This window comes from Hyaena hyaena, unplaced genomic scaffold (assembly GCF_003009895.1).
Source record: "Hyaena hyaena isolate Hyena2069 unplaced genomic scaffold, ASM300989v1 scaffold_400, whole genome shotgun sequence".
Lineage (NCBI taxonomy): Eukaryota > Metazoa > Chordata > Mammalia > Carnivora > Hyaenidae > Hyaena > Hyaena hyaena.
In genome coordinates, this window is record NW_024081031.1 from 836,079 (window position 1) to 855,508 (window position 19,430).

Sequence of the window (19,430 nt, forward strand, 5' to 3'; positions counted from 1 at the left end):
AGTCAAGACCCTCTCTCGTGATGCCGGCAGTGACAGCCAGCCGCAGCTCCTGGTCCACCACTCAATTGATCACAAGGGTAATCAGCCAGGACACAGACGGCCATTCTGCTCTTCACTCTCAGCACAATGCTGAACAAACTGCACGAGATTATTAAACATTTTCTGGTAAAACAGGCTTTGTGTGGGATGACTGTGCCCAACTTGAGGCTAAGGCAAGTGTTCTGAGCACACGTAAGGAAGGCCAGGTGTATTGGATGCACTTTTGACTTAACACTCTTCTCCACCTAGGATGGGTTTCTGGGGATGGACCCCATCCGAAGCTGAGGAAGGGCTGTATACTGGAAAGGAAAGAAAATGCAGTGGGAGTGAGAAATATCCTCTAATCAGGCAGACTTAGAATACGTGCAGTAATCAGCCCATCTCCTCCCCTCAGTGGAATAAGCCGCTGATAGCAGGCGGGAGCGTTCTGAATTAAGACCCAGTGGCTTGTCAGTGTAAGCCCTCAGCGAGCTCCCACGTGTGTCCAGTCCCCACGAGATGGTGTTTTCAGAGCACCCACAGAGGCGGTACAGGTTTACTGGGAACCCCAAGGAAGCAGCTCTGAGGCGGCAGTGGTGACCAGCCTCGTCCCACTGCATGTGGCACTTGTGTGGACAGCGTCTGTACAAGCAGTATCTTCGCCCACAGGGGCTCAAGGACTTAACACAGACGGTAAGGGTTATGCTTTCCGGGTTACTCTGGGAGAGACAGGAAGGAAGGGTCTTTGTCCCCCTCCTAATCTTCCTTGCAAGTTACACTTTTATAGACCAGGCCACACATCTCTAAATCAGAACCGCCCTTCACATGGATATGTACAAATTAACAAGTACAAGGGCAAAGAGTTAAGTCAAGACAAAAAGCAACATTCATTCTATACAAAAGCTCAACAGAGGCTACAAGTCCATCTGCCAGAGCAGCAGTCCTCTTGCTGAACTAGCAGTGTGACTGAGACTCTGAAATCCTAATTACAAAAGCATGGTATTTTTCACGTGGCCAGGAACTTCATGGTCACTGCCAATAGACAATTATTGCCATATATGAGGGGCAGTGACCCTTGTATTTGTAAATACTATGAAATGTCAGAAACTCATTTTAATGCAATATATGCTACAACTTTGGTTCAATATGCAAACCACTTTCTTCTGCAAAAGGTCCAAGCAGACAAAAAATGGCATAATCAAGAAACAGCTATTCCCTGGAAGGAGGATTGTCAAAAGCAGTCAGTTCTCAGATGGAGGTCATGAACTAGACAGAGTATTCAGAGTCACCCACTCCAGCAGAGAATAATAGTGAAGACTACTTATGATACTATTTGTAATACTCTGCTGACTTATGACACTTCACAGTTTACTAGAGAGTATTTTTGTATTCATTATCTCATTTGGAAAAATGAGTCGAGTCTATGCAGGACTCTACAGGGAGAATCCCAGCATCTAACAGACCACAAGGCCCTTTAAAAGTAAAAGTCACAGGAAAACAATGTTGTCCTGTGCGGGTGGAGGAAAATGACTTAACAAATTTGAAATAAGTGCATCTTCTCTTGTGCTGGAAAAAATCTGAGAAACAGTAACTAAGAAACTACTTTATAGATCACAGTGCTCTCCCAGATTTGAAACCGCCATGACTGCAGTCAGTGACTCCATTCAATAAACATGACAAAAAGAAAGAGGGTCTGTAAAAGAAAAACAGTAACTGCTTAAGAAATCAGACTCTTGGGGCACCTGGGTGGCTCAATCGGTTAAACGTCACTGTTGGTTTCAGCTCTGTTCATGATCTCAGAGTCCAAGACCCATGTCAGGCTCTGTGTGGACAGCGAGGAGCCTGCTTAGGACTCTCTCTCTCTCTCTCTCTCTCTCTCTCTCTCTCTCTCTGCCCCTCCCCCGCTCCCTCTCTTTGTCCCTCTCTCTCAAGAAGAAAGAAAGAAAAAAAGAAAGAAAAAGAAAGAAAGAAAGAAAGAAAGAAAGAAAGAAAGAAAGAAAGAAAGAAAGAGAGAGAGAAAGAAAGAAAAGAAACCAGACTCTTGCCTTCTTGCTGGCCCTTTCTTCCTTCCTCTTCCTTCCTCTCCCAATTCCTTCCTTCCTTTCTCCTTCATCTTTGTTGTCCTTGTTTTTGAAGCACTGAAACCTTTAAGAATGAGCCTACTCTGACTTTTCTATCCAGAAACAGCAGAAGACAGACACAAACTCTTCTAAAAAGTACCATGACCCTGCCTCTATTTTATAACATTATGAAGAAAGTGAACTTGGCAATCAAGTTTAAAGCGTGGTGATAAGGACAGCGATCTGAAGTAGCAAACTAGAAAAGGCAGAAGAGAAACACTCAAGGATCCAGGTCATATGCCTCTAGACCTGAGAGATTAACTGCCTTTCTCTCTGGACAACAGATTATCCCTAAGCAGTGATTCTGAGCTGTGGTTTCACACCACCTCTAGGGGACTCCGAGAATCTCAAAGAATGTGGTAACATTTCAGAACAAAATTTTAATTCAACCAATTGACGGGGGAGAAATGAAAGGTAAGAATGATTGGAAATTACCTCTCTGGGAACTAGACAACAGAGTGCTCTCTTATCCTGAAACCTAAATAACTTCTCACATTTTTCATTCCCTTAGAGAAATAAGATAGATCCTACAGTAGGGAAGATTTTTTTTAAAGTGTCCCACCTATTATCCTACCCTCCTCACAAAATTAATGAAAGAGGAACTCATCTGATAGCAAATTGGGCTGGCTATTTTAAGGAGCAAGGAAGCCTATCTTTTTTCCTGTGGTTAAGTAAGGAAGTCAGTCAAACTTTCTATTAGCTGAGCATCTACTATGGGGAGGGGGAGAACACTGACAAGTTAACTATTGCTCAAAAGCTGTCCTTAGACCTTGGTCGGGAGATTGTGACCCCCTGGTACAGCTGAAGTTAACAGAGGAAACAGCTAACAGAGTAATGGCAGAGTTAGCAATTTCCCAATTTCTCTTTGGCGTTCTACTTTTTAAGACTACACAGTCCTCACCCAAACTCTTTCCTCTCTAATGTTTTTCCCAGATCAGGTCCACCACTTCATTCTTTACCTGAACTCAATTTTTTTCTCATCCTCCACCTAGAAAAGTCAAACCTATCTACCTCTACCTCTCCCCCCACCCCATCTCCATCTCTAACTCTTATCTCTCCATCTCATCAGAAAAGGAGAAAGAAGCAGAGGTGGAGAAAGAAAAAGGTAGCCCTGTGTAAGGAAGGAGAAGAGGACTGGGAGACCCACTGAAAATGACTTATCCAAATATTTTCCAAAAAGAAATTACACTGTAATCTTATCTAAAAACAAACAAACGATCCAGCATTCTGTCTTTGTCTTTGTCTATCCCAACACTGTGGATAAAAAGACAAGGTTCAGAACTACTGAACATTATCATGTAAATTCTAAATGTCCCACAGGTGAGGCAGGGAAGAAAATAAATTATTATTAATAAGGACTTCTAGAAACAAATTAAAATTTGCTGTCTTCAACCACTGCAATACAAAGATCTCAATTTGATGCTTACAACTAAAAACACATTGTGAGACCAATGAACCAAAGTTTGAGTGCTTTGAAGTAGTAAACTTCACAGAATCAGGAATCCCCTGACAGTCTTGTAACTTGTTAAAAGAACAAGCAGCAAATAAAAAAACTGGGAGGGTTCTTTACTTATGGCATGAGTGATGAGGGAGCAAAGGGCAAGCTGAGGGCAAAGCACAAGTTAACAACACACCCCCCACCCCCACCCCACCAAGGTGGGGTACGTGTGATATTCCTTAGGCACCCCTGGTTGCCCGGGAACAAAGGAAATGGGAAAACAAACAGTTAACAGATAAGAGATCAGGACTTGAGTCTTCATCAGTTTACAGATGTCTTGGCAAATTTCTAGAAAAAGGCAGCCTTATCAGTAGCTTAATCTACAGAAACCTAGAAACTCATTTTCCTGGAGCCCCAATATCACCCTCCCCTCCACAGTGATGTGGGGAACAAAAGCAAGAAGGAAACAGCAGGTAAAACTGAATTTCTTCATAACCTGCAGCCCACGGACAAACACTTGAGGTAAATACAGAGTATAATATTTCTCCAGGAACCCCCTACTGTCTTAATGATAATGCTTTGCTAGAGAGAAAAACAATCTTAGCTTGACAAAAAGCTAGGCCTCCAGTAATCTATGAGTCTTCAGCATATGGGAATCCCTTTACGAATCTTCCTCTTGACTTTACCTCCCCCAACTCCACAGTATACAACCAGTCACCATTGTTTTTGCATCAAAGACGTCTCAAGAATTCTTTCTTGGCCCTCAGCTCTGAAGCCCGTCATTCCAAAACCTCATCATTAGCACTGGGGATGAGAATAGTTGCCTGAAATACATTTACTGCTTGCTACCCAAAAAACCAACTGATATCCAATCCCAGCAATGTGGATGAAAAGACAAGGCTCAGGACTACGAACATCATCGTGTAAAATCTAAACATCCTACAGGTAAAGCAGGTAGAAAAATAAATTACTATTTATTAATGACTTTTAGAAACAAAATCTACTCTCTTCAACCACTGAAATGCAAAGATCTCTCAATTCGATGCTTACAACTAAAAACACATTATGAGACCAATGACTGAAAGTTTGAGTGCCTTCCAATAATTATCAAATAATCAAAAACTTGGCAAAAAATATTTGCCTAAGAAAATTCCAGTACATCTCTCAGTGGAAAGCACTGCCGTGGCAGAAGGAACACCCGGTGAGCTGCTGCTGTGTAACAAAGAATATTCAAGGGCAGTCCTGTTCTCAGGAACATTAGCAGCTTTGGCATGGACATTCTTTCTAAAATCCTAATTTTCTTGCAGGGATGGAGTCTCCCACAGAATTCCAAGCTAAAATTTAAACAGAAACAGCACCAAAATTGAAAGATACCACAAAATGCAGACTTCCTTTGAGACAACTTTTACACTCTTTACTTGGAAGAGAGGACAGAGGACAAAGCTCCCATCACTTGCTCTGTTTACACCACAATGGCTTCAGGACAAGAAACTGTGGGGGTCATTACTGGCCGACTGGTTGAAGTGCATCACTGCTCATGGAGAATGCCTCAGTTAAGGACACTTAAGGCAGCCCACTGGAAGCTGAGAGGCCTGCGGTATTCCAAGTTACTTCGAGCCTCAGAGAACGAGGCCAACAAACAAATGCTCAGAAACTATCATGACACCACAAAGGACAAATCCAGATGCAGGGAGATGTCTGTTGCTGGAGTTTTTGTGGTGCGCTGATCTGAAGACCAGACAATAATCCAAGTTATTGTAAACCGAAGCACGAAGTGGGATAATCAAAGGTCTGAGTCAGTGCAGAACTGCCCACTTCTGCAATGTTGGACTGCTAAGTTGTGGGTAGCTGTTACGGGACAGGGCGGGGGGGAGAGGGGGCGCAGAGAGAAGAGGCGCATCACGCAGGATGTGCCAGGACACAGCTATGCCTTATTGAAAAAGCCCTGGAGAGACTGTGACGTTCAGTTATCATTTGAGAATTACCACACACAGCCTTTGGTTGTTTGACGTTTCTCTCCTACCTATCAGGGGAGCAGAATATATTTCTTTTAAAAGAATATTATTCTTCTGCTCTTTCGATATAGCGACTTATTTCAAATACTCCTTCACTTAAAAAAGAAAAACAAGAAACTCCCACCTACAGAGAAAATCATGCCCTGCTCATGAAAATCTCTCCCTAAAAATCAATAGTAACAAAAGGTAACCAGTTAGGGCCATTCCAGCTTCTCTTTAAAGAGGCTGTCTCCGTATCCTATGATGAAATGGTGACAGCCTGTAGAAATAAATACTTGCAGCAGTTTAGATGATACTCAGTTTGACACATACCATATATAGGTATGTATTATTTTTATTAAAGGTTTTTTTTTTTTTTTTTTAATTTACATCCCAGTTAGTTAGCATGTAGTGCAATAATGATTTCAGGAGTAGATGCCAGTGGATTCATGCCCTACATATAACATTCAGTGCTCATCGCAAGAGGTGTCCTCCTTAATGCCCCTTGCCCATTTAGCCCATCCCATCACCCACAACCCTTCCAGCGATCCTCAGTTTGTCCTCTATATTTAAGAGTCTTCAAGTTATTTTTTAAATTGTGCTGGGAGACAGAATTAAATGATATTTTCTTGGGGCACCTGGCTGGCTCAGTCAGAAGAGCATGTGATTCTTGATCTCAGGATCCTGAGTTCAAGCCCCACCGTGCTGTAGAGATGTCATAGACAAAGAAAGAGAGAGAGAGAGAAAGGAAGGAAGGAAGGAAGGAAGGAACGGAAGAGAGAGAGAGAGAGAGAGAGAGAGAGAGAGAGAGAGAGAGAGAAAGAAAGAAAGAAAGAAAGAAAGAAAGAAAGAAAGAAAGAAAGAAAGAAAGAAAAAGAAAGAAAGAAAGAAAGATTGATTTTCTTGATGCTTTGGACAAATACAACTGAATAGATGTTATTCCAAAAGATCACTGAAAAACAATTAAAGAATCAAATTACAGCAGCAATTAATGCTGGGCCTTGGCCTCCATCTTTACAAGCAATAAGCTCTATTCACTTGCAGAGTGTGGCTACCCACTGGCGCCTCCCTCATTACCCGAGGCCCTCAGAAGCACAGTGGGCACATTATCAAATTTTAGGGATGGGGTCAAATAGCCAGACAGAAATAGACAACTGGTCTACCTTTCCAAACGGGTTAGCAGGGCTCTCCAGATTAGAGAAGGGGCCCACTAACCCCACAGAACAGACGAATTCTTTTTAATTGGTTTGAGAAGGAAAAAAAGAGAGAGAGAGAGAGAGATGGGAAGTTTTCATCAGGGATTAGCATTCACTTAGAAAACTGAGATTTCATTTGCACCAAGTTAGAAGGCTTTGCTCCTGAGGGGGATAGGAAAGAATCAAACATAAAGCTCCTTTAGGTAGTTTTACACCCCATTAAGAACTTTGGAATTCCTGACTGAGGTCTTACAAATCACTGCACCCATTAAACAAGAGGTATTGACTGCCACGGAAGAAATAATTTACATAAAGTAATCTAGAAGCCATCAAGTGATGTTAAATTTCCACCAGAGATATACTTTTCATGCCCCTCTCTTTCGGTGTTGGCTAATGACCCCATTATTTACACAATATGCAAACTAAAAGCAATGAGGTTGGCTGATTTGTATTTGGTAGTGAGGCACGGTCCCTTGGCTCTTAATTGCAAAAAGAGATGAAGTGAAAGGTTAATTGGGTCATAAACAAGTCCCTGTGACAAACAGGATCACAGTTCTTAGAAGGGGCATTCTTCATAAACATAACCTAAATAGCTAATACAAAGGTCTCTGCAATTCATATTAGGGAAAAAAGCTAAACTAACCAGGTAATACAGAATTTTGTCAAGGGGATTCATGAAATAATTTACCAGTTTCTTGGAAACTCACTCTAAAATCTATCAGCTTAATTCAGCATTAAGTGCTAGCAATAATTTTATAATTTGAACACCTGATTTACAACAACCCCAAAATGAATGTGGCAATGTGTAACAAAGAGCAATGCCCTCGACGAACAAAAAAACAACCTGACTCACATGCTTGTACACACTGGCCACAGACATAAGACAGTAGTTAGACCGGTAAAATACAAATTACATGGGGAGCTATGGTTTTCTTCTACTTCTTGTCAAAAGATGCATTCCTATGAGATGCCCACTCACATATATTCCAAAATGAAAATGAAGATGTATCCATGTATCAAAGTCAACTCACATTATGAGTCGAACATCTGGTCTTTTGCTATGGATTAGAAAAATTCGCTTGTCATTTTTTCTTTAGAGCAGACACGTTAAGACAGAAAGTGCTGGGCAGGACCCCTAATGCACAGTCAGAGAAACCCCTGCCCCCAACAACAACAAAAACTAATTAAAAGGCTTACATCCTATATAAAGAAAGGCTTCATCTTACCTTTAACCTAAATGACTCATAAATGTCCTCTTTAAAATGAATATGATTGTTTTAAAGTTTCTGCTATAAAATACACTAAAACAAAATACACTTATTATTTAGTGAAGATAAAAAAAAAAAGCCTTTCACCCACTTCATTGCCAGATGCTTAATGGGTCTCAACAAGTCTGCTGACCCTTCATTTTGAGAAAGGGAAGAAAAGGATAACAAAATTCCATCCTAAATATGTGAGATATTGATGACTGGGACAAGTTAGAAGGAAGCGAAATAAACACAACATAAACTTCTAGGATTTTCTCCTGACCCCAGTTGTGCTGTGGAGGTGAAGCTGAGGCTCCAGACAGCAAGACCATACCCCTGGGTTCCCCTTCCTGCCAGACTGGCAATAGTTCACCACCTTCTTCACAAAGGTAAGGACTTAGAGCTTGGAGGAATATTCTAAAACAAACAAAATCGAACCTGTTTTACCAATGTCAAATATTCAGCTGCTCTCTACTCTATCTAGGAAAGCAATCTGCTTCCACAAATGTATACGTGTCCTCTAGAGTACTTGCAAACTCAAAGGACAAGTCTCCCTTTCTCATTCCCTCAATCAGAATAAAGACTAGAAAACATTTAGTAGCATTCCAGATAATTTGTGCCAATTTAGATGATTCACGTATTGCCTTCCCAGACTAAATGGTCTATGGCCAGTGCTTTCAAGTCAACAAGGGTGCGGAGAGCAAGACCTAATTACATGTCTGAGTCACTGTCTAGTAGTTCTCTCAGCCCCGTGGACCATCCCCCACAAAGGCACCATTTCACTTGGAGGTATAAAATCAAGCCAAGTCTACAAATCCCTTTATATAAAAATAAATAAATAAGAAGATGTCATTACACACACTTACATATACACACACACAAAACCAAAAACATCAATTCACAGTACTGATTTCTCAAAGAAAAATTTCAACAGGCTTCTTCCCTTAAAAAGCAACTACCACACTAAGTTTTTAAAATAAGAAAATGCACATAAAACATACTACAGGGGGCACCTGGGTGGCTCAGTGGATTAAGCAGCAGACTCCTAGTTTGGACTCAGGTCATGATCTCGGTCCCTGGGTTGAGCCCCGCACTGGGTTTTGTGCCAACAAGTACACAGCCTGTTTGGGATTCTCTGTCTCCCTCTCTCTCTGCCCCTCTCCTGTTCACTCTCTCTTTCTCTCAAGAATAAATAAATAAATATTAGAGGGGCACCTGGGTGGCTCAGTCCGTTAAGCATCTGGCTTCGGATCAGGTCATGTTCTCGTGGTTCGTGGGTTGGAGCCCCGCGTCGGGCTCTGTGCTGACTGCCAGCTCAGAGCCTGGAGCCTGTTTCAGATTTTGTATCTCCCTCTCTCTCTGACCCTCCCCTACTCATGCTATCTCTCTCTCTCTCTCCCCCCCCCCTCAGAAATAAATTAAAAAAAAAATTTTTTTTAAACATTAGAAAAAACATACTAGAAGATTATAATTTAAGTATTTTGCATTTCTTGTATTTATATTTGGCCTAACGTACAATATGGCACACTATCTTCAATTCTGGTCATCTTCCAGTAGAAGACTGGCTCCTTTTTACAAGGGCCTCACTGATTGGGTGCTTCCTCCAATGGCTAGAATCTGTATCTCCCTCTCTCTCTGACCCTCCCCTACTCATGCTATCTCTCTCTCTCTCTCCCCCCCCCCTCAGAAATAAATTAAAAAAAAAATTTTTTTTAAACATTAGAAAAAACATACTAGAAGATTATAATTTAAGTATTTTGCATTTCTTGTATTTATATTTGGCCTAACGTACAATATGGCACACTATCTTCAATTCTGGTCATCTTCCAGTAGAAGACTGGCTCCTTTTTACAAGGGCCTCACTGATTGGGTGCTTCCTCCAATGGCTAGAATCTTCTCACATTGGCAACATTTTAATTTAAGATCCTGGGCCCACATTGGAGGGAAAAAAAGCTATAGATAGTTATGTTTAAATAAAATTAAAAGAAGGACCCATTCTTTTGACAACAGAAAAATGCACGCACACAGCACAAAAACCCCCAATTTGATTTCAACAAAAGATGTTACTGCTTTCCTTCCTGTAACATGCATACAATATATATGAATTAAGGAGAAAATATCTTTTGAGCTTACTTTTTTGTTTTCACACGTTAAACATTTAAACAAAAATAACATTCTGCGATCTGAGGAGGAAGAGAAATTCTCTTCTGACTGTCATAAATCTTTCTCTGACACTTAATCAGTAATTATGCCCTCAAATTGAAAGGCCTAATGACCTCTGAATGGAAAAGACTATTCAGTTCTGTGGAGGCCACGTTCCAGACAAGAACAAGGGGTAATATGAATCCTCCAAGAGCAAAAGAAAGAGTTATTCGACTGCAGAAGTTACATGGCCAAAGATACATTTCAGACAAGAATGGCATAAAATGACCTCCAAGACTCTGGCTGGGCCACCAAAAGAAATAACAGAGACAGCGCAAGTGACTGCAGTACTATGTTCCCGAGTCCATACCATGCTTCCCAACCTGTTCACAGGCCTGGGCTGCCTCTACCAAGACTGTAGCCACCAGTATAATAAACAAACTGACAGTGTAGGAAGCACAGGAGTCCATGTGGTAGGTGTGATGGCAGAAAGATGCACATTTACCTAAGTTTGCCAAAAGCACTCCAATCACAGGATGAATAGAGCTATTTAAATAAAAAAGCAGCCAATCCACCCTGAAAAGCCCGGTGAGGACACAGCTGGTCGTGCACATGCCAAAGGGGCACAGGAGTGCAGAAGCAGGTAAAGAAAAGGAACTCCCTAGCAAACCAAACCTCGAATTACAGAAACTAAGATAAAAAGCTGTCCACATGTTGATAAAACTCAACAATTTAAAGTCTAGCATATTTATTTTTTTTAAACATTCATTGTGTGTGTGTGTGAGAGAGAGAGAGAGAGAGAGAGAGAGAGCACGCACGCACACAAGTGCGCTGGGAAAGGGCAGAGAGAAAGGGAGAGAGAGAATCCCAAGCAGGTTCTGAAGCATCAGCACAGAGCTCCACACAGGCCTTGAACTCACAAACCATGAGATCGCAACCTGAGCCGAAATCAAGAGTCAAATGCTTTACCAACTGAGCTACCTAGGCGCCCCTCAAGTCTAACACATTTATTATAGCTCACTGGGACATCCAGTAATAATAGATCTTTTGACAAGTGTCTCAGAACAAACTTGTAGCCTCTTGCCATGATCCTGAATTTACTCTCAACTCCTTTGTGATTTTAAAGAACAAATACATACAATATCTACATTTACCTGAAGTGAAAAAGCATACAGAAAGTAGTATTACAGAAATGTGATGAACCCATAGACAAAAACGCATGAGAAAAATAAAGAATAAAATCAGGACAGCGGTTCCTCGGAGGGAGGGAAAGGCACTGCTATTAGTGGGCACTGCCCTGGAGGTTTAACGGCTCCAGAGAATCGGCAAACATTCCATTTCTCTAGTGTGTTGTAGGAAAGTACATATGGGTATTTGTTGTATTATTCCTCATGCTATTGTTTTTACATCTGAAATATTCATATCCCTTTTTGAAGAACAAAAGCAAACAAGGAGTCGGAAATTTGGGCACAGACTGTTGTAAGACACAAAGAGCAGGTCCGTGCCACCAGACACGCACCTATACAGGGAGCTGGTCCCAGGCAGGCGGAGCGAGACCCTTCTCAGAGGTCACAGCCCAAGTGGGTCAATTACAAGGCAAAACCTCCCAGAGGGAAAAGAGGGAGTGGGAAAGTGCCAGAGTTTATTTATTCTCCTGTCTTTGAATACTCACTCTATCTTTTAACTGTTGAGAGCGAAGAGGGTGCCGCCAAAGATGCCAGTCAACACCAGCGCGCCCTGCCAGCTTAATTTCATGGTATTATTTTGCCTTGCTTTGCAATAACTCCCACATTCCCCAGGGAGAAACTAATGGATTACTAAAAATAAAATGGAGATTAAGTGAATCACTTAGGATGTTTTGGCTCCCAGTGTAAACTGGCTTAAACAAAAAGGAAGTGCATTGGCTCAAAGGCTTGGACTTCTGGAGGCCTCAGGGCTTGCCTGTCTGTCCTCCACCCTGTGTGGCTTCTTGCTCAGGCTGCAGCCACAGCAGATCTCCTGCCAGCACACAGCAGCATCCAGGGGAGGAGAAAGCGAGGCAGGCTCCTCCTGTAGCCTATTTTAAATGAGACAACTTCTTCCAGAATGTCCTGGCAAACCCGCCCTAGGGTCTCTTAGCCGCCAGGACAGGATAACTGGACCTGTCCTGAACCCAGCATTCCATCCAGCCAACACTGGCTGATGAGACGCTCAGGGACAAAGCACAGATGGGATCGCCTCTAATGAGGCCCACCCTGGAGCTCCTACATGGGAGATGGATGGCATGCAGGATACGGACCCAACCCTGGTGTCCGCTCTGCTGACACTGGGAAGAGCCTGAACAATGCTGTTCATGTGAAGATGAAATTAATCACTGTCATTATGAATTTCTACGTAAAGCTATAGACTCGAAAAGCAGATGACCAAGTGAATTGATCCCTTTGAGAAAAGTAGATTTTAAAAATCTACTGCTCCAACTTAAAGACACAAAGTCAACTCATTTTAAAGCAGGGAAGTCAGAGGAAGTATTGTATAGCACTTACTATATTCTTGTGCCATGGCTGCAGAAATTTAAATAACAGCATTCACGTTAATGATGAGTAACCTGAAAAGAAAAGAAAAATATAAAACAGTTAAAAAAGTTTGATCATTTTTCTGAAAGAGGCAAACCAGCCTTTGGAAGTACACAACTGCGTTTAAATTAGAAGTCGGAGAAAGCATCTGTAGTATTAGAGTATTTCTAAATAGTTTCAAGTTCAAATCATCTGCATCTATTGTCAAACAAACTAAATATATTTTCATCGACTAATACTGCCCTGGACTTCTATCTGTAAAACTGAAACAGAAACAGAATCATTAAAAGGACCTCAAGAATCATGTGGTCTACTCCTTAGAAAACACCATCCAAATCCCTGCAAATTAAAGTTAGATAAATCAGTGTCGATTAATTTCTAAGTTTCTAAACTCAAAGATATGAGGGAAGAGTTCTCAGAAGAAAATATACAAAGTGGATGCAAATATTTGATACTGCATGTTTCTTAAAAAGTTGAATATTCAACATACCATGGACCACTAAAGAAACACACCCATGGACTAGGGACTCTAAAACCCTGAAACGGCTGTGAATATTTGAAAGTGAGAGATGAGAACATTTTCTCTATTCAGACCTCAGGACAAATAACAATAGAGCAAAGCACACTCTCAATTAAGAACTTAAAAACATGAAAATCAGCCTCTGCTGCGATGTTTCCTGGGGGTGCCGTGTCCTGACAGGGCTGAGGATGGCTAGTGCCCACTATCTATAAACATCATGTCGGATCTCACCCTCAGTGTATGTAAGGTTCGGCCATGTTGTCAGCATTCGTTTGTAGGGAGGAATTTTTTTCTCTACCCTCTCATGTTCAGTTTCTAGAGGCCTGCTAATCAAACTAACAAGGACAAATGAACAGGAGAAAAGGCTTATGTTTCTTCATTGATGTTAGTATTTTTACACGCATGGGGATGTCACAGAAAAAAAGTTAAAACCCAAGGAAGCAGTCTGATCCAGAGGCTTAAATACCATTTTAACAAAGGGCAATACACTGAGAAGTGACTAAATAGGGAAAGGGGGGTTGGGATCCTAAGAATGATAAACTGGAAAGATGCCCAGGAAGAGTACAGTAGGTGGGACTGTCGAGCAAGATTATGCAGACTGAAGTTCCTCCAGTGGTAAGAAGGGTTCTCCTCTTCCAGGCACAGAAGTGGGACGCACCTTTACAAGTGGGATGAAGGGACAATAGAGTACTCTTCCTGCATCTGCTATTGCTCAATTTCCTTCACCCAAAATAATCCTTATACCAAAGTAGTATATTTTGGCGATGGCATATTCTGATCACCTTCAGGTTCATAGAAATAAAAACACCATTAAAAGAAAAGGTACAAGGGAATGCCAACTGGTGCAGCCACTCTGTGAAACAGTATGAAGGCTCCTCAGAAAACTGAAATTAGAACTATTCTATGACACAGCGATTGCACTACTAGGCATTTATCCAAAGGATATAGGAATTCTGTTTCGAAGAGACACATGCACCCCAATGTTTAGAGCAGCACTATTAACAACAGCCCAAGTAGGTATGGGAAGAGCCCAAATGTCCATTAATGAATGAACGGATAAGAAGATATGGTGTATATATATACAACGGATATTACTGAGCAATCAAAAAGAACGAAATCTCGCCACGTGCAACAACAGGATGGAACTGGAGTCTATTACGCTAAGTGAAATTAGTCAGAGAAAGACAAGTATCATAGGACTTCACTCGTGGAATTTAGGATACAAAACAGATGAACATAAGGGAAGGGAAGCAAAAAGTATATAAAAACAGAGAGAGGGACAAAGAGCTTAGAGCCTGCTTCAGATCCTGTGTCTCCTCTTCTCTCTGCCCCTCCCCCACTCATGCTCTGTCTCTCTGTCCCTCAAAAGTAAATAAACATTGGAAAAAAATCTTTTTAAATACAGAGAACAAACTGAAGGTTGCTGGAGGGGTTGTGGGTGGGGGGACAGGCTAAATGTGCAAGGGGCATTGAGGAGGACACTTGTTGGGATGAGCAATGGGTATTATACGTAGGTGATGAATCACTGGATTCTACTCCTGAAATCATTATTGCACTATATGCTAAGTAACATGGATGTAAATTTAAAAAATAACAAAAGAAAACCAAAAATAAATAAATATTTAAAATTTAAATAAAAGAACAGAGCACACTGAAAAGAAAAAAGAAAGAAACACAAAGTGAAAAGAAAAAAAGAGACACGGAGGACAGGATTTCTGGGTGGTTCTAGAATAGCGGTAGAGAGAAGGAAGACAGGGAGACAGAAAGAAAGAAGTGGATTCACCTTAAGTTGACCCTCCAATGATCCACATCCTTGTATAATCTCCCTCCCCAAGTGTAGGTGGGATCTGTAACTTGCTTCTAACAACAGAATATGACAAAGGTGATGGGATGTCACTCTCATGATTATGCTGTAAAACACTGTCTCAGAAGACTGGACAGTGAGGGACCCTTCTCTTGGCCTTGAAGAAGCAAAAAGCCATGTTGGGAATTGCCTCTGGAGAGGGCCAGAAGGTAGGGAACAACAGGTAGCCTCTAGGACCCAAGGGTGGCCTCAGGGTGATAGCCACTAAGAAGCTAGGCCCTCAGACAAACAGCCACAAGGAAATGACATCTGCCAACAACTCAAATGAGCTTGGTAATAGATTCTTCCCTGGCCAAGCTTTCAGATGAGAACACAGCTCAGCTTACACTTTGCAGCAGCATCAGACTCCAAGTAGAGGATCCAACTAAGCCATACCTGGCTTCGGACCCATGGAAAGTGGTAATAATAAATGGGTGTATAAAAAAAAAAAAAGAAGAAGAAGAAGGAAGGTGCAAGTCTCAGGGGCACCTTGGTGGCACAACTGGTTAAGCATGGGACTTCAGCTCAGGTCATGTTCTCAGGGTTCGTGAGTCCAAGCCCCACTTCGGGCTCTGCACTCTCCCACTCCCTCTGCTCCTGGCTCACTTGTGCTCTTTTTGTCTAAAAATAATAATTAAGCAAATGAATGAATGAATGAAGGTACAAGTCTCAGAAGGGAAGAAGATATTTGCAATTCACGTATCTACTAAAGGACTCATTCAGCATATATAAAGAACTCCGATAAAACAATAAAAAGATAGGCCACCTAAAGGAAATACCCAAATGGTCAATAAGTATATGAAAAGGTAGGTGCATAACCTAATTCATTACCATTTACCATATATATTAAAGCCACAATAAGATAAAATCACATACTGATCAAGATGGCTAAAACTGAAAACCTGATAACACCAAGTCTTAGGACATAGAGCAATTCAGCTCTCATATTCTGCTGATGGGGGTGTGAGCCAGAAAACTGCTGAGCAGTGTCTAACAAAGCAGAAGATAAACATACAATGTGGCCCACCAATTCCACTCGCCTCGCCCCAAAGACACACACAGTAATAGTCAAAGAAGTATTAACTGTTAACAACCAAAACTCAGTAACAAACTGTGGCACATACACACAACAAAATATTATACCACAGAGGTGGGTTAGATTTTTCTCCAAAGGCCAGATAGTAAATATTTTTGGCTTTTGAGATCAATAGTCTCAGTGCTCTGCTGCAACTAGTCAACTTTGTATTTGTAGTAAGTACATTTATATAGATAGACAATACGTAAATGATGGGTGTGGCTGACTTCCAATAAAACTTTACTTAGCAAAACAAGCAGCCAGCCCACAGGCGGTACTTTGCCTGCTATACGATAATAAATATATATGAACCATCACCAGTACAACAACACAGATGAATCACACACACACAAAGTTGAGAAAGAAGCCAGCCATATGAGAATATATAGTGATTGATTACATTTTATGAAGTTCAAATATAGGTAAACCTATGTAAGTAAGGATAATAGTTACCTCTGAGGTGGGAAGAGGAGTAAGAAGATATCAGAAGGGGGTGTGATGAGGGACCATAAGGCAAGCTGAGGGCAAAGCACAAGCTAGCATACCACCCTCCTCCCCAGGTGGGGTATGTGTGACATTCCTCAGGCACTCCTGGCTGCCCAAGAACAAAGGAAAGGACAGAAAACAAATGGTTAAACTGATAAAGTCTCTGTCTGCTTAGTGTAAAAAAAAAAAAAAAAAAAAAAAAAAAGGGCAATCTTATCAATAACCTAAAGTCTAGGAACCCCCTACTGTCTCAATGTTAATACTTTGCTAGAGAGAAAAACAATCTTAGCTTGACAATACCTAAGCCTCCAGTATCCAGGTGAGTCTTTGTTAACATTTGAAAATTCCCTTAAGAAACTTCCTCTTGGGGTCCCTGGGTGGCTCAGTCGGTTAAGCGTCCTACTTCCGCTCAGGTCATGAGCTCATGGGTTCCTGGGTTTGAGCCCCCTGTCAGGCTCTGTGCTAACAGCTAGCTTGAGGCTAGAGCCAGCTTCAGATTCTCTGTCTCCCTCTCTCTCTGACCCTCCTCTGCTCATGCTGTCTCTCTCCCAGAAATTAAAAAACAAACAAACAAACAAACTTCGTCTTGACTTTACCTCCCCCAACTCCATGGTATATAACCAGTCACTCTTCACAACCCCAGTGTGGCTCTTTGTGCCTACGGGTCCTGTCCCTGTGCTTTCATAAAATCACCTTTTTTGGCATCAAAGATGTCTCAAGAATTCTTTCTTGGCCATCAGCTCTGAACCCATCATCACCCCAAAACCTCATCTGGGTGCAACAGGGAATTTTGGTGGGCTAGTAATACTGGATTCCCTGATTTGAGTGGTAGTTTCATGATCATACTCAATTTGGGAAAATTCATCAAAGTGCTCACTTAAGATTTACTTTTCTTAATGTGTGTTACACAAAAGTAAAATATTTTGGGGCATCTGGATGGTTCAGTCTGACTTCAGCTCAGGTCATGATCTCACAGTTTGTGGGTTCAAGCCCTGCATCATGCTATGTGCTGACAGCTCGGAGCCTAGAGCCTGCTTCAGATTCTGTGTCTCCCTCTCTCTCTTTGCCCCTTGCCCACTCATGCTCTCTCCTTGTCTCTCTGTCAAAAGTAGACATTAAATAAAAGAGTAAAAAAAAAAAAAAAAAGTAAAACATTTCCTTAAAAAAAAAAGAGAGAGAGAGAAAGAAAGAATACAGGCCAGTAGTGTAAATGGATGATTTTTCAAAGCCCAGATTCTCTCGACATCAACCACTCAGATCAGCAGAAAGCCTTGAGCCCTCACAAAGCACAATCCTAGAGCCCTTCTTTAGCTAGTGTGACATCTGCCCAGCAACCAAACCTTTGTTCTGAGTTCCAGGTGCGCTGTGGAGAAAGAGCCGTGAGGCGGAACACACAGGAGTGGCAGGAAGGGAATGCACTGCAGAGGGGAGAGGAAAGTAACACATGGTGGATGAAGAAACTGGTAGAACTAAGCCCCACCTTTTAATATCATCTGCTAAATAATCTATACACAGAATAAAAGTCATGTGAACAGCTTAGAAACACAATTTAAGAGGTGTCCTTTGGACAACAGTAATGACATTTTAAAAGCTAACTAGAGCTCTTAAAACACTGTTGAATAGATTTGTTTCCTGTACAATTTCTTCCAGTTTTTGAGGCTGAAGAAGCAAACCTGACAGATAAAATAGTCTTCACTTTCTAGGTCTGCATACCTCAAACAGTTTCTATATCTTGACTTCATCTTACCCATCTATACCATGCCTAAAACTTAATTCGATACATAACATTCCAGGGATCAGAGGAAGCCATTAACTCACCAGGGTTGTGCCCAAAAATATTGGGAAAGGCAGAGAACACAAAATTGTCAGAGACAAGATCATGGGCACATTATAAAGATTCACATTCTCTCTGTATGGGCTTATATTATGAGTGAAATAAAGAGCCAAAGAGTAAAGAAAATAAAATGAAAAAATAAAAAGTAAAACCCATTCACTGTACTGCATTTACTGCATACCTGATACATGTGAGAAACTGCACTAGATGCTGGGAACGCAAAGATAATGTTCCCATCTTTAAGGAGCTCAGAAACCTCTTTATAAGCCTATATATGCATCGATAATTTAAATTAAAAGCTGTGACAGTTACACAATATTCACAAGTGCCATGGAGCTAAGGATTAACAGGAAGAAGTGTCATGGAGGAGGAGTGGGGAGAAAGGGTGAGGAAAGGAAGTCTTCCCATAGCCGGTAAGAAGTGAAATGGGTTTTGAACAATTAAAGATGGTCAAACTAGGAAGAGGGAGCACAGCATCATTCTAGGAAGAGGGCGAGAATGCACAAAGGCACCGAGGAGTAACGAGAAATCTGTGGTGGCCAGAACATCTGGAATACAAGGAATTGAGGAGTGACAGGTCTCCAAATACACATTTTTGTCTAGTTTTGACATTTGTAACCATGGTAACGTTTCACAAAATCAAGAAAGTAAATAATTAAAAATCAACCCGAATGTGGGGGTAACTGAAAATGAAATACGATCAGTGACACATGGACTGCATTACAAACGCACAATGTAACCGCTCACAGAAATGCAGGGGAAAAGAACTTCACCTCCCGTCTTTAGAGACCACTATCTTGACTATGTACTCTGAGGCTAGAGACAAAACCAAGAAAGAAAGAAGAAAGGCCAGAATGAACTCTATGATGCTGGACTCAAATCAGAGATAAGATAGATTTTCATACATGTTTCTATAGATAATAGATACAGATAGATATACATAGGTGTTGAACTTAAATCAGAGA

At 41.4% G+C, this 19,430-nt stretch overlaps 1 protein-coding gene across 8 annotated transcripts in view; it reads right to left on the minus strand.

The window, feature by feature from the left end:
• SIPA1L1 (signal induced proliferation associated 1 like 1) overlaps positions 1 to 19,430 on the minus strand; it is a 370,770-nt gene that overhangs the window by 186,638 nt on the left and 164,702 nt on the right. For all 8 annotated transcript variants that reach the window (XM_039251856.1, XM_039251855.1, XM_039251854.1 and 5 more), the window contains one exon: positions 12,678 to 12,739. The gene's annotated coding sequence lies outside the window, so the exon portion shown is untranslated. The remainder of the gene's footprint in view (positions 1 to 12,677; positions 12,740 to 19,430) is intronic.